Genomic DNA, 11,971 nt, shown 5'->3' on the forward strand with positions numbered 1-11,971 from the left:
TGCCCAAAAATTATTATTTTGTCCAATCTGGTCATAATGGAAAATGTTATAAAAAACGCTAATTTTGAGGTGCTCTCACACTGGAATAAGTTGAATATCCCTTTATTCCTGCAGGTAATGTCTGCCCGCAGTAGATGGTGAAGATAGCAAAAATTTTATAAATATATAGGGTTTCACATAGGTTCATAAAGTTATAAGTTAAAAAGAAGCTATTTAACCACATTAGACCCACTTTACTCACATTATTCGGGTCGGCTTTAGTACACCATCCCACGATTTCGGGGTTAAAAGTGGTATGGTTGGATAGGGCTGATGTTCCAGATTTGAAATTATTTAAAATAGAAAATTTTGCAAATTTTATCTTGCAATTTGTCGATTTCTAGTTGATTATTATTTATTTCATATTATACACTTACATTTCATTACATTGTTTCTACGTATTTATTTTTCAGTGATTATTTAGTTATTTGTTTAAAATAAGCATTTTGTATTTTACACAATTTTCATTCCATGCACAATAACAAAAGAAGATAATAAGTGTTGCCATAGTTACACATTTATCAAACGAACAAAAGTGAATAAAAAATAGGATTATACCCCAAATACATAAATCATTGGCCCTTTTCTTGATATATCATAGTTTTTGATCGGTCAGACCGCCAACGCAAAAAAAAGTTTTACTCAAAAAAAAAAAAAAAAAAAAAAATCTGTCACACCCCGGTGTTGGATCGGTCAGGGTAATTTTTTTTGAAGCGCGGCCGAAGGCTATTCCCGTAGCTTTCCAAAAGGAGTTTTACTCAAAAAAAATCAACACATCCCGGTGTTGGATCGGCTAGGGTTATTTTTTTGAAGCACGGCCGAAGGCCGTCAACGAAGAAAGGAGTTTTACTCCAAAAAAATCTGACACAAGCCGGTGTTGGATCGGCCAGGGTTTTTTAGGCGGGGCCGAAGGTTGCCAATGCGCAAAGGTAATCTAAAAGTTATGTTAAAAGGGTATATCACCGTCTCTAAACTACATTTTCTATAACGGGTATTGTTACAACTAAGCAATGTACGCTTTCTTTTTTCCCATTTTGTAATAAATTTCATATTCATTTCATTTGAATTCCGCGATTTAATACAGGCATAAATCCAGGTTACAAATTTAAAGTGCATAAAATTTAAAATATATATAAATCTATAATAATAAAAAGTTAAGGTGTATTTTAATTACAATATATCATAAATACAAATTTAAAGTATATAAAATTTAATATATATATAAATATATAATTAGTAAAAATTAAGGTGTATTTTAAAAAATTAGTGCAAATTCATCAGGTTAGTAATATAAGCTTTATGTTGATAAAAATATAACTTAAGGTACTTAAATAGATTGTGTCGAAGCGTCAACCAATCGAGGTGTCATAAACCGAACCAATGTGCTCAAAGCGTCGGAAGTGAAATCAATGTGGAATATTTTAAAAATAATCCAAACATTTGATTCTAGAGAAAAATGTATTTCCTCCTTCGAAGAACAAGGTTTTATTTTAAAATCTAAAATTTTCCTTACTCATAAAGTGGGAATGACGCTGTCATTAAATAAAAGTAGGACGGTTGGGGTGTTCCGATGCCGGAAAGGCATACCTTCTTTACCTTCTTTTGTCTAACTTWATTTTTATACTAATGTATGTACTAAGTGTAACTAATCTTAAACAGATATCATGTGATATAAGGGGTAGCAATGTCCATTCGGTTTTGTAAACTTACTCCAATAATTTTTTCTCGTGTTGTTAATCTGCATAAAAAAAAAGGTTAAGTTTAAAACATTCGCCTTGATTTCTATATATAGGTTCATTTAAAGTAATTATTCGTAATTCAAATATTTATCAAATAAGAGCTTATTTGTTGAAACGCCAAAATTAACTAAACTATTGCGCATTTTCCAGCTTTCGACTTCCTCCCATTCAATCGAAAATTGCACTAGATGTAACAGTGTTGGTGAACAGCTGAAATTTTTTTAATATGTGACATCCGTCTTGCAGGGAAAGCTTTAAATAAATAYCATCGACGACACAGCCAATAAATGCATTGAATAAAATATGGAAGTATGCTTACATAAATAAATTTACATTACATTTTTCAACATTTTAGAAACTTTCAGAAAATGCATTATAAGCCGGAAACTGTATCAGATTGTGTAAATTTTATCCACTGGTATGGTTTGAACACTTTGAAATAACTTTTTGTAGCGTTTTGTTCAGCATTTGCGGACTGTAAGACTGTTMCTGTTATAAATGTAATGTTCCCGAAGATTGTTAAACATTTATTATTATTATATTAAATTACGAATAGTTCGAAATTAAATAATTTAAAATATAGTCAAACAAATAACTCCTAGCAAGTGGCGAGGTAGCCGACGCACCAGTTTTCACTTATTCACATAGTCACTTATTTCCGAGGCTCGAACAAAAGTAACTTGTCGGATGAGGAATGAATTTATTACTGATAACTTATCAGTAACCATCTATCAGTGAGAATTTACATAATTCAAACACTTTAAATTTTCATGGTATTTTATATGTGTTACCGTTAAAGGAACAAACAAAATGCTCGGGATATGGTAAAAAATAGTAATAAATTTCAAAGATAATATAATGTTACGTGTCTACGCTGTGTCTTGATACATTTATTGATTGACATAATTAAAAAAAAAAAAAAGAAAAACTGTGCGCTGTTTCACTTATCTGAAAGTTCGTATGTCTGCTCGTCGCAACTCACCATCATGCCCAGGGAACACTCGGTCTACTTTCCCTCGTTACTATTCTCGCCGTGGCATGGTAGCATCCCTTTCTCACAACGGCTTCTTTCGTTGGCACCATTTCACTCGGTGAGCCAGTAAAGGAAATTTTTCGGTAACTAACTTTTTCCAAAAATGGTCTCTTACATAATTGACAAGCGATTAGTTACTACTTACGTAATACACCAGCTCTTTCCATGTCGGCATTTAATATCGGTGTGTTTGCTACATTCCTGGTCTGCAGAGATGAGCAAATGCGTCAGAGGCCGATAATTCAGTATGAAAACTATTTAGGATATGCTTCTTTGGTGAAGCTTCTTTCAAAGTGTCTTATAAAACCAGCTTGGCACACTGTACCATAATCTCCCATTCCTCACCTTGCGACTAATTAATTTGTGAATTAAATACTGGACTGGGTCGCTGTTTCACATACTCTTCGTTGTAGTAAGCGGTACAAGAGCCGTTGAGCATTATCCACAGAGAAAAAGGAATCTTCACTAGCGTCGACAAATATGTGGAGCTGAAGCATCCAATGGAGGGAAGAATAATTTCAAGAAAGCGGTTTTGGTATTAAAAATGTTGTAAATCTATTTAATAGAAACAAAGTACCACAGCCAATATTTAAAATATAAATGTTGCCGAATTCTAATCAACTTAAAATAAATGAAACACATCCCATATATAATTTAAAATATTTTCATAGAGCAACTGTTGTCCTATCCTGTATATAAAGATTTGAAATCGAAGTTGCCATAGAGCATTCAAGCACATCGTAACCAGATGTTACAAACACCCCGTAATGAAATTATAGCAACCTCAGACAAAAGTTCAAATCCGATTACTTTTAGGAATAATACTATGCAAGGAAGCTATTCAAATGTAGTGAAAGGCAACTCTGTACAAATACAATTGCCGCAAAATCATCCAAATGGAGGTATTGAAACCATGATTTCAAATCTTAACTACACAGTGTATGACACATGATCCAAAATTAAATAAAATCACAAAATCAAATTCTGCAAAATTTACTATGTATGAAATGAGCGTACTAAGTATCTGTATATGGAATGCTGGTGGTGTTAACCAACATAAATTAGATACTATTAGATTTCTGTCTGCAAAAATATAGATGTTATGCTTATATAATATCACAAACTCATCTTAAAAATAAAAATAATTTCAATATACCGGGACTTACACTTTATGTCACAAATCGTTTGGATGGAAAAGCGCATGGTGGTACGGTAGTGTTGGTTAGAAATGCTATAAACCACTAAGCTCTAAAAGCTCATGCTATAGCACAGTTACAAGCTATAACAATATCCCAAAAAATCGGAGTTGTGACTTAAACCTTACGGCTATATACTGTCCACCTCTTTTTAAAATTACAGATAGCGAATTTAAACACTTTTTTGGAACGCTGGTGGAGATTACAACTCAAAACACACTCTTATTAATCCGATAGGACGGCAGCTGTACCACACAATTATGAGTAAACATAACAACCTGGATATAATATCTCTTGGTAAGTCGGCATACTGGCCCAGTGATGGTAAAATACCAGACGTAATAGATTTTGTGATAGGCCAAAATATAGATAAATCGCTTATGATAGCTGACACATTTACATCATGTGATCATTCACCTGTATTAATAAAGTTATACCAATAGACTATGATATTTGTGTTGGAAGTATAGAAAATATATTAGCAGCCATATCAATATTGCTAATTAAATAAAGTAAGAGACATTCATAAAAGCATAAGCGAATTTAATGATGTAAAAAGAAACAATAAAACAGTTTGTTTTTAGAAAGATCACTAATAACGAAACAGAAAAACTTATAAGAGGGAGGAGAAAAGGTGAGCTAGACCCGAATGGCAGATAAATCACTCCCCTTCAACGCTGCTTGAACTGAAATCTGCTGTACGTAAGTTAAAAAAAGCACTTAAACGCGAGGAAGGACGCAACACTGAAAATTATATAAAGAAACTGTGTCCAAATTCTAGCAAGCAAAACTTTGTTTGAAAAGTCCAAAACTCTTTTTCAAAGATACCTCTATAACAGTTGAGTGGTAATTGGGCACGTTGTGACGAGCAAAAGGCAAATTGCTTTGCAAATCACCTAGAAAATGTGTTTGAACCTAATTGGCCAAAGAACAATTTTAAGTTGTCAACTTTGCCCAATACCGCTAACGAGTTGTTCGTGCTTATTAGGACTTCTACTTTTGAAGTTACTAGAATCATAAAAGAACTAAATCCGAAAAGGCATCCGGACACTCCAAAAATGCTAATGTAGTTACAGAATATTGCAATAACGGTGCTCTCTTTGCTCTTTAATGCAATTCTTGGTTTCGGATACCATCCAACTTGGTGGAAAAGTCGTCTTACTACAGACCAATAAGTCTCTTACCCTGTATTTCCAAAACATTTGAAAAAGTGTCACTATCAAAGATGACTTCTTTCTCCACGAAAATAATATAATACCAACTCACCAATTCCGGTTTCGTGCTAAATATACCAACGAAATCAGGAAAGCATTCGAGCAAAGACCGCTATTTTTCTAGATGTAGCTCAGGCGTTCGATAAGGCCTGGAATGGAGGCTTTTTATGCAAAATCAAAAACGTTTTATCTTACGAATTGCACAAAACTTTGGAGTCATATTTAAGACACAGGACATTTACAGTTCAAGTAGCAGACTTTATATCAGAACAACGAGTAATAAGGGCTGGTGTACCCCAAGGTAGCGAGCTAGGTCCAATTCTGTTAATAATATATACAGCACACATTCCAACAGCTACTGACATATTGATATCCACTTTCGCGGGTAACACAGCTCCAGTAGCCATAACAAATGGCCCATCAGAGCATCAATAGTATTAGAGCTACACATAACTTCTGTCGAAGAATGGCTAGCTAGAAATGGCGCAAAAATTCAAGCATGTTACATTCTCGCTAAGACCAGAAATGTGTCTGAGAGTTAAAATAAACAATCTTCTAGTACCCAAAGCGAAAGAAGTAACTTATCTTGGCATTCATCTGGATCGAATGCTCACGTGGCGAAAACATGTAGCGAGTAAAATAACTTGCATGAAGTTAAGAGCAGCAAATTTAAATTGGCTTTTTAACAACAATTCTAAACTTAGCCTATACAACACAGTTCTGTTATATAATACAATCCATGGAATTGGATGTATGGCATTTAACTTTGGGGTACGACCTACGCACCCAACACTGATATAATTCAAAGGTTCCAATCCAAAATGCTTAGAACAATCACGGGAGCACCATGGTATATGCGTAATGAAAACATTCAAGATCTTGATTTTCCTATGGTGAAGAATGAGATAGAGGACAGCAAAATGTGATAATTTTTAAACTCGTGAACATCCAAAGCCATTAGCTAATACTAATTTGTAAATTCCTGTAATCAAACGCGTTTAAAAAGAAGTGATCTAACAGCATACTAGAGATCAACGTTCTACCAAAAAAGCTCAACCACATTATTGAGCTTCTTTAGTTTTTAAATATATTTAAAACTTAAATACTTATTGTTACCACTTTTGTTGAATTGGATGTAATATTGCGAAGCTCAAAACCAGCATCCATATAAATTGCTTGAACTTGTTGAGATACAGAAATGGCCTCCTCCACTGAGCAGAAGCCATTATCGAGGTCCTTAACCGCACGGGTGGTTGTTCTGCGATCATATTGGTTTGGAGTACCAATTATTGTTTTAAAATAATTTGCAGCTCATGGTGAACAGGCAGGACCGTAGGACCGGTTCGTAAACTTCGTAAAGAGAAGTAAAACCACACCAAAGAAACCGCTGTGCATATGAATCGTCTATTCTTATAATAACGAGGTGAAACTTATCCTTGACGTCTCCGCATACGGTAACCGTGCCTTCAGGAAAATTAAATAAATTCAATTTTTATTCTTTTGGATCACCATAGTACATCAGCTCCTGTTTATTTGTGCAGCAGCAGTGGCAGTAATATCTGTGCTATTTTACTGAGCAACGACACTGGAAACCCAAATGAACCCACTAAAAGTGCAAAGAACAGACTCGCAAAGGACACCAATAACGAAAACAGATCCCTGAAACTGGTACGATAACCTCAGCTAACAAAGAAGAATTAACGGAAAAGCTAGATAACTGGACAAAAATTAGAAGAAACAAGTAACGAAGTGCTAAGTTCGGGTGCAACCGAACATTTTATACTGTAACTTGCAAGAATCAAAGCCAGGGAAATACTCTAAGGTGTAAAACCGATTGGATGTTTGAAAACCCTGATCTTAGTTATATAGGGGCTAGGCCAAGTTTTGGCTCAAATTTATCTATTTGAAGCACAAAGATGCACTGTTATGAGTAAAACACGCTCTCTTATTTTCATTGAGATAACTCACATATTTGCCGATATATGCGGTACAAAGTCACCCGGAAGTTCGAAAATCTTTATATTAAGTATATGAGGGCTAAGGGAAGTATTTTTTGACTTACATACATACCATTATAAGAGAAAGATTATCCGTATCCATAGATAGAAATTTTCGATCAAAAGACAACTATAAGTACCGGGGGTAAATATTCGGTATCTAGGGGCTTGAACTGTTTCTATTGGATTTAAACAATTTTTGGTCACAAGGTGGCACTCACTAGAGTGTACTGTAAAATGAACGAATCCACGTATTAAAATCGGTTGGCCAGGTTCCGAGATATGGAATTTCACCAAAAGTGGGCAGTGCCATGGGCATCGTCCAGTTTCCACACTGGCTCCTATAAACCTCTTTAAAACCGTCTCGGAGGGTAGGAATTTACGTAGTTTTATCAAGATATCCAGAATTTTACTCAACTTACAGCTTGCACATACGGACGGACGGACATATGGACTGTCAACCGGATTTGAACTTTTCGTTAAGTGAATACAAACTTAAAAGCGAGACTTGAAAAGCAGGTGTTTGGAATATGATCACCTGGCGAGAATCTGTAGAAACTAGACAATAGGAGTGCTACCTCAAATGTGCGACAAATAGCACTTCGCGAAGACATCCAATAAGGAATGTAAAAAACGAGGAAAGGATAACTCTGACCATCAGAAAGGACGCAAGAAATGTTCTTTCAACCAAGAAGCTTATAAAGGAGCCAATATACGGCCAAAGCGGCCTGCGGAGAAAACATGTTCCCAGAAAAGCTACCAGCAGGGTAATTCTACTAAACACGGGCAAAAATTTGCGGAATTAAGTTTTATAGCTGCTACATTCCGCCGAGCGTCGCACAAGGCGAATACGAAAAGATCATCGATAACCTGGTATGAGATGTTTCGAACCCCACAATGAATGGTTTGGCATGTGACTTCAATGCATGAACAGTGAAAAACTCTTCAGAAACAAAATGCCTCAGTCCCTTAAAAAGATTCAAAACCAGAGAATGGAAAGCTAAAACTCTTGATGTGGAAATACTTATAGAAATTATTGCTAGATAACAATCCGAAGTACGCGGCAGATACCGAATAGAAGGCTGAATATCTAGTTAAACATGACAGCAATCTTGATATTGCCTATATATAGAACAAAAACAAGCATACAGAAAAACCCTCATACTGGAGGAATGAGACTATTAATGATCTGAGAAGCGAATGCACGGCAACTTTACGAATAAAGGCAAACTTTACAATGTTAAACCAGCACGAGAAATACCCTAACAATGGCAATGAAGAAGAGCTCTGATCCTCTGGTTGAAGAAAACCCTTGGGAGAATGCATACGAAGTCGTCATGAGAAAGATTAAAGGCCATAAAGGACTGGCGTCTACATGCATGAGGGCTTAATTACTTTATGAATATCGTTATTTAAAGTTTTGTGACAAATGCGCTTTGAACAATATTTTTACTTTGGTTATTTAGTTGTTGGTAAATGTAGATATTTGGAATCATAATGGACGGTTCATGCAGTGGTACAAACGGTTTGTTGGGAAAGCAGTAGGACTGATACAGTACACTTATTTTCGTGCTGCCTGTTTCATTTATAATTTTTTACTGACTACATTTTATAATTTTAGTGCTCTTTATACTTATGCGAATGTTTGCTTACTTGCTAGAACAAAGATAGCTTTATTATTCTTATCGGTTTTTCGCTATGGAATTCTGTCTGTTGTGTTTATAATGCGGGAATTTTATTATTTGTTTAGGCTAAGTGTGAAATTTACTTAAGCTACCTTCAGCGTCGCTAACTCCCCTCCTTCTTAAGACAGAGCGTCCTCGCTACTTTGCTGCTAATTGCTGTTATTGTAAACGACTCACTTCGATCTCAAATAACTCATCGAGCAGATATAATCGTATTATTCCAATAAAGTTCATACTCTGTCAAGATGTGACCGTTTTCTATGATTTGGAGTGGAGCGTTATTTTCATGAATTGTTTTACACTGTGCTGATTTATCGTTTAATATTTGGATAGTACAATTATCAGAGCGTTCTGATTTACAAATATACTGAAAAAAATCTTACATTTTGAAACACTTTGATAATTATTGCATTTTGCTTTCTTAGGATCTAAATTATTTTTACCATACTTTTGTAATAAAGGGTATACATTAAATAGTCTACAGTTAGTTTCGAGTATTTGTTATTTGAAAATTATAATTATATCCTATAGATCAGTATATTCCAGTATAATAATTAGTGGAAGACCATTAGTAGGGTTTATTTATTTATGCACATCATTCAAGTGTTTAAGTGTGGCAGAGTAAATTTTTTTTTTAATAATAGTATTGGTTATTGTTTGTAATTCATTATAAATTTCTTCTATTATTAAATTCTCATTTAATGCTTTAGGATCGAGTGTTTTAAGAATTCTTTCAAACTGTGAATTAATGCTCTTTTGTTTGTTATTATTTCCTATTAGCATATTATGAAGTTTTTATTTCGATAAGGTCGTCATGATCTCTTGTACCAATTATAAATTTAAGTACAGAACCAAGTTAGAGATCTTTGGGGCCTATAGATATTTGGCAAATGTTGATTTTTTAATGTTTTTGTGCAATTTATGGATACGTTGCAGTTTCCATTTCCACCGCACAACGATGGTTAGAACGTTTTCGTTCTGGTGTAGAGGTGGTCGAAGATGCGCCACGCTCCGGAAGCCCTGTTGTCGAAAATTGCGATAAAATCGCTAAATTGGTCGAAAGATAAATTTTCAATTGTTCATTAAATTTTTTTGTGACTCATGCCCAGCTCTTGACCGATGCTACAGCTGCTACTATGCCTATTAAATTTTCAATTGTTCATAAAATTAAAAGACCGCAAGACTTTTTTGATATAGAGAGGAACTATTTTTATTTATGTTTACAGGGTCAGCTTCTACGAGAACATATTTTTTGTTACTTAAATCTATTATATTGTCGCATAATGCGATAGGGAAAAGAAAAAAGAAAATTATTGCGTACATGCCTTTACTGTTATGTTATCCTTATGGATAATCCGTCCTTTATTAGTCGTTACAGTCTTTCCGTTATCTTTTTTACAACGTGATTTGCGTATTTTCTTACGTTCTTAATACGCCTGTGCGCCTTGGAAAATATTACGTCTCCTGGATTATAGTTCAGCAGCTTTCGACTGCGATTATGATGACTCTTTCCTGATTTTGTTGTATTCGTTCTTGGATGTCGGGATACCCCTTTTGATTATAAAACACGTCCTCGGGTTTGTCGTTGGTAACGGAATGTATGGTTTCGTTGTACTGGCGAACAGCTTCAAAAATTTGATCTTCCGGTGCTGAATTATTCTGGTCTGCCAAAACTTTTGCGATTTCAGTAATTGTACTGTGCGTACGCTCAACTTGTCCGTTTGTAGTCCAATGGAACGCTGCCGTTTTTGTGTGCGTTATTTGTAATCGTTTGTAAATTTGTTGCGCACATATGCTTGTAAATGATAGGTCGTTATCAGTCATTGAAAATTTTGCGTTTGGGTATATGTGTGAAAGAATCTCGTCTATGTATTTGTATATATCTTTCCTTGAAGATATTTGTCTAAAGTAGCGAAATTTTGAGTATTTGTCCTTTGAGCTAATGTATATGTTATCGCTCATGTAGAAAAAGTCTAAGTGTATGTATTCGCCTACTTTGTTTGGCGTTGGTGCGGAACCAATTGGTTGTTTGTTTGGTCGTTTCGTATTTGTTTGTGAGACAGATTTCACAGTCTTGTACTTTTTTTTACAAGCGTTACGTATGTTTGGGCAGTAATATTTTAGGGAAATTTCCTGTGCATTATTTTTGTAGTTTCTGTGCACGTCTATGTGTGTCTTTTATGATGTGTTTTTGTTGTTCGATGTCGGTTGTGTCGTCAACCACGTTGTGAGCTAGAACGATAGATGCATTGGGAAATGTGTTGATAATGTAATTTTGGACGTAAAATAATAATTGTTCGTCTATTTGTACAGCGTTTACCAATTTTTGTTAGATTACATTTTTTAATATGCCTGTAAAAGTATTATAAAAACTCGCGGCAACTCACCTTTTTCGACTTGAGTAGCGGGAACGAATTTAGCGAGGACTGGCGAAACGTATGTGCGCACGGATGGGCGCCGTCCGCCAGTCCCTTTTGTTGATTGTGTTTGGTGTCCTCGGGTATGGTGTAGATGATGCCGGTGTGTTGAGGGTGAGGTGTGGATGATGAATTTTAGGTAGATGTGTTGAGTATGAGGTGTGGATGATTTGGATGGTGTAGTCGGGTTGGGTATGGTGTGTATGTGTGGGGTGTAGGTGTATTATATTAAGAGGGGGGTCAGGTGCTCATTTAGCCATCCCGGCCCCCCTAAACGACTATTTAACCTAAAAGGCGCTGCAGCTGTTGCAGTGTTGCCACAACGCTGCTGAGACCCGTGGTCTGTCGACGCCGCGACGAGGTTCCGGCTCGCTGGGTTGCGCCACGAGCTGCGGGTTGGAATCGGGGGATGCGGCCACGATGGATGGGTGGCCGATTCACTTCGCGTGCCGCGCTGCGATGTAGCAGCGTGTGATGCGGCCTGTGGCATATTTGGCACAGTCCTCGTGACTGACACTGCTCAGTCATGTGTGTATGTGACARGCAATTGTGGCAATGCCCGTGTGCCTGGGCAACTTGTTGTCGTTGCACGGGACGCATACCCCGGAATATCCCACAATGGTGCAGGCGATGTGGGCGTCGACAGATGGG

The sequence above is a fragment of the Bactrocera latifrons genome, unplaced genomic scaffold, assembly GCF_001853355.1.
Source record: "Bactrocera latifrons isolate USDA-ARS-PBARC rearing strain unplaced genomic scaffold, ASM185335v1 scaffold_772, whole genome shotgun sequence".
NCBI classification, from domain to species: domain Eukaryota; kingdom Metazoa; phylum Arthropoda; class Insecta; order Diptera; family Tephritidae; genus Bactrocera; species Bactrocera latifrons.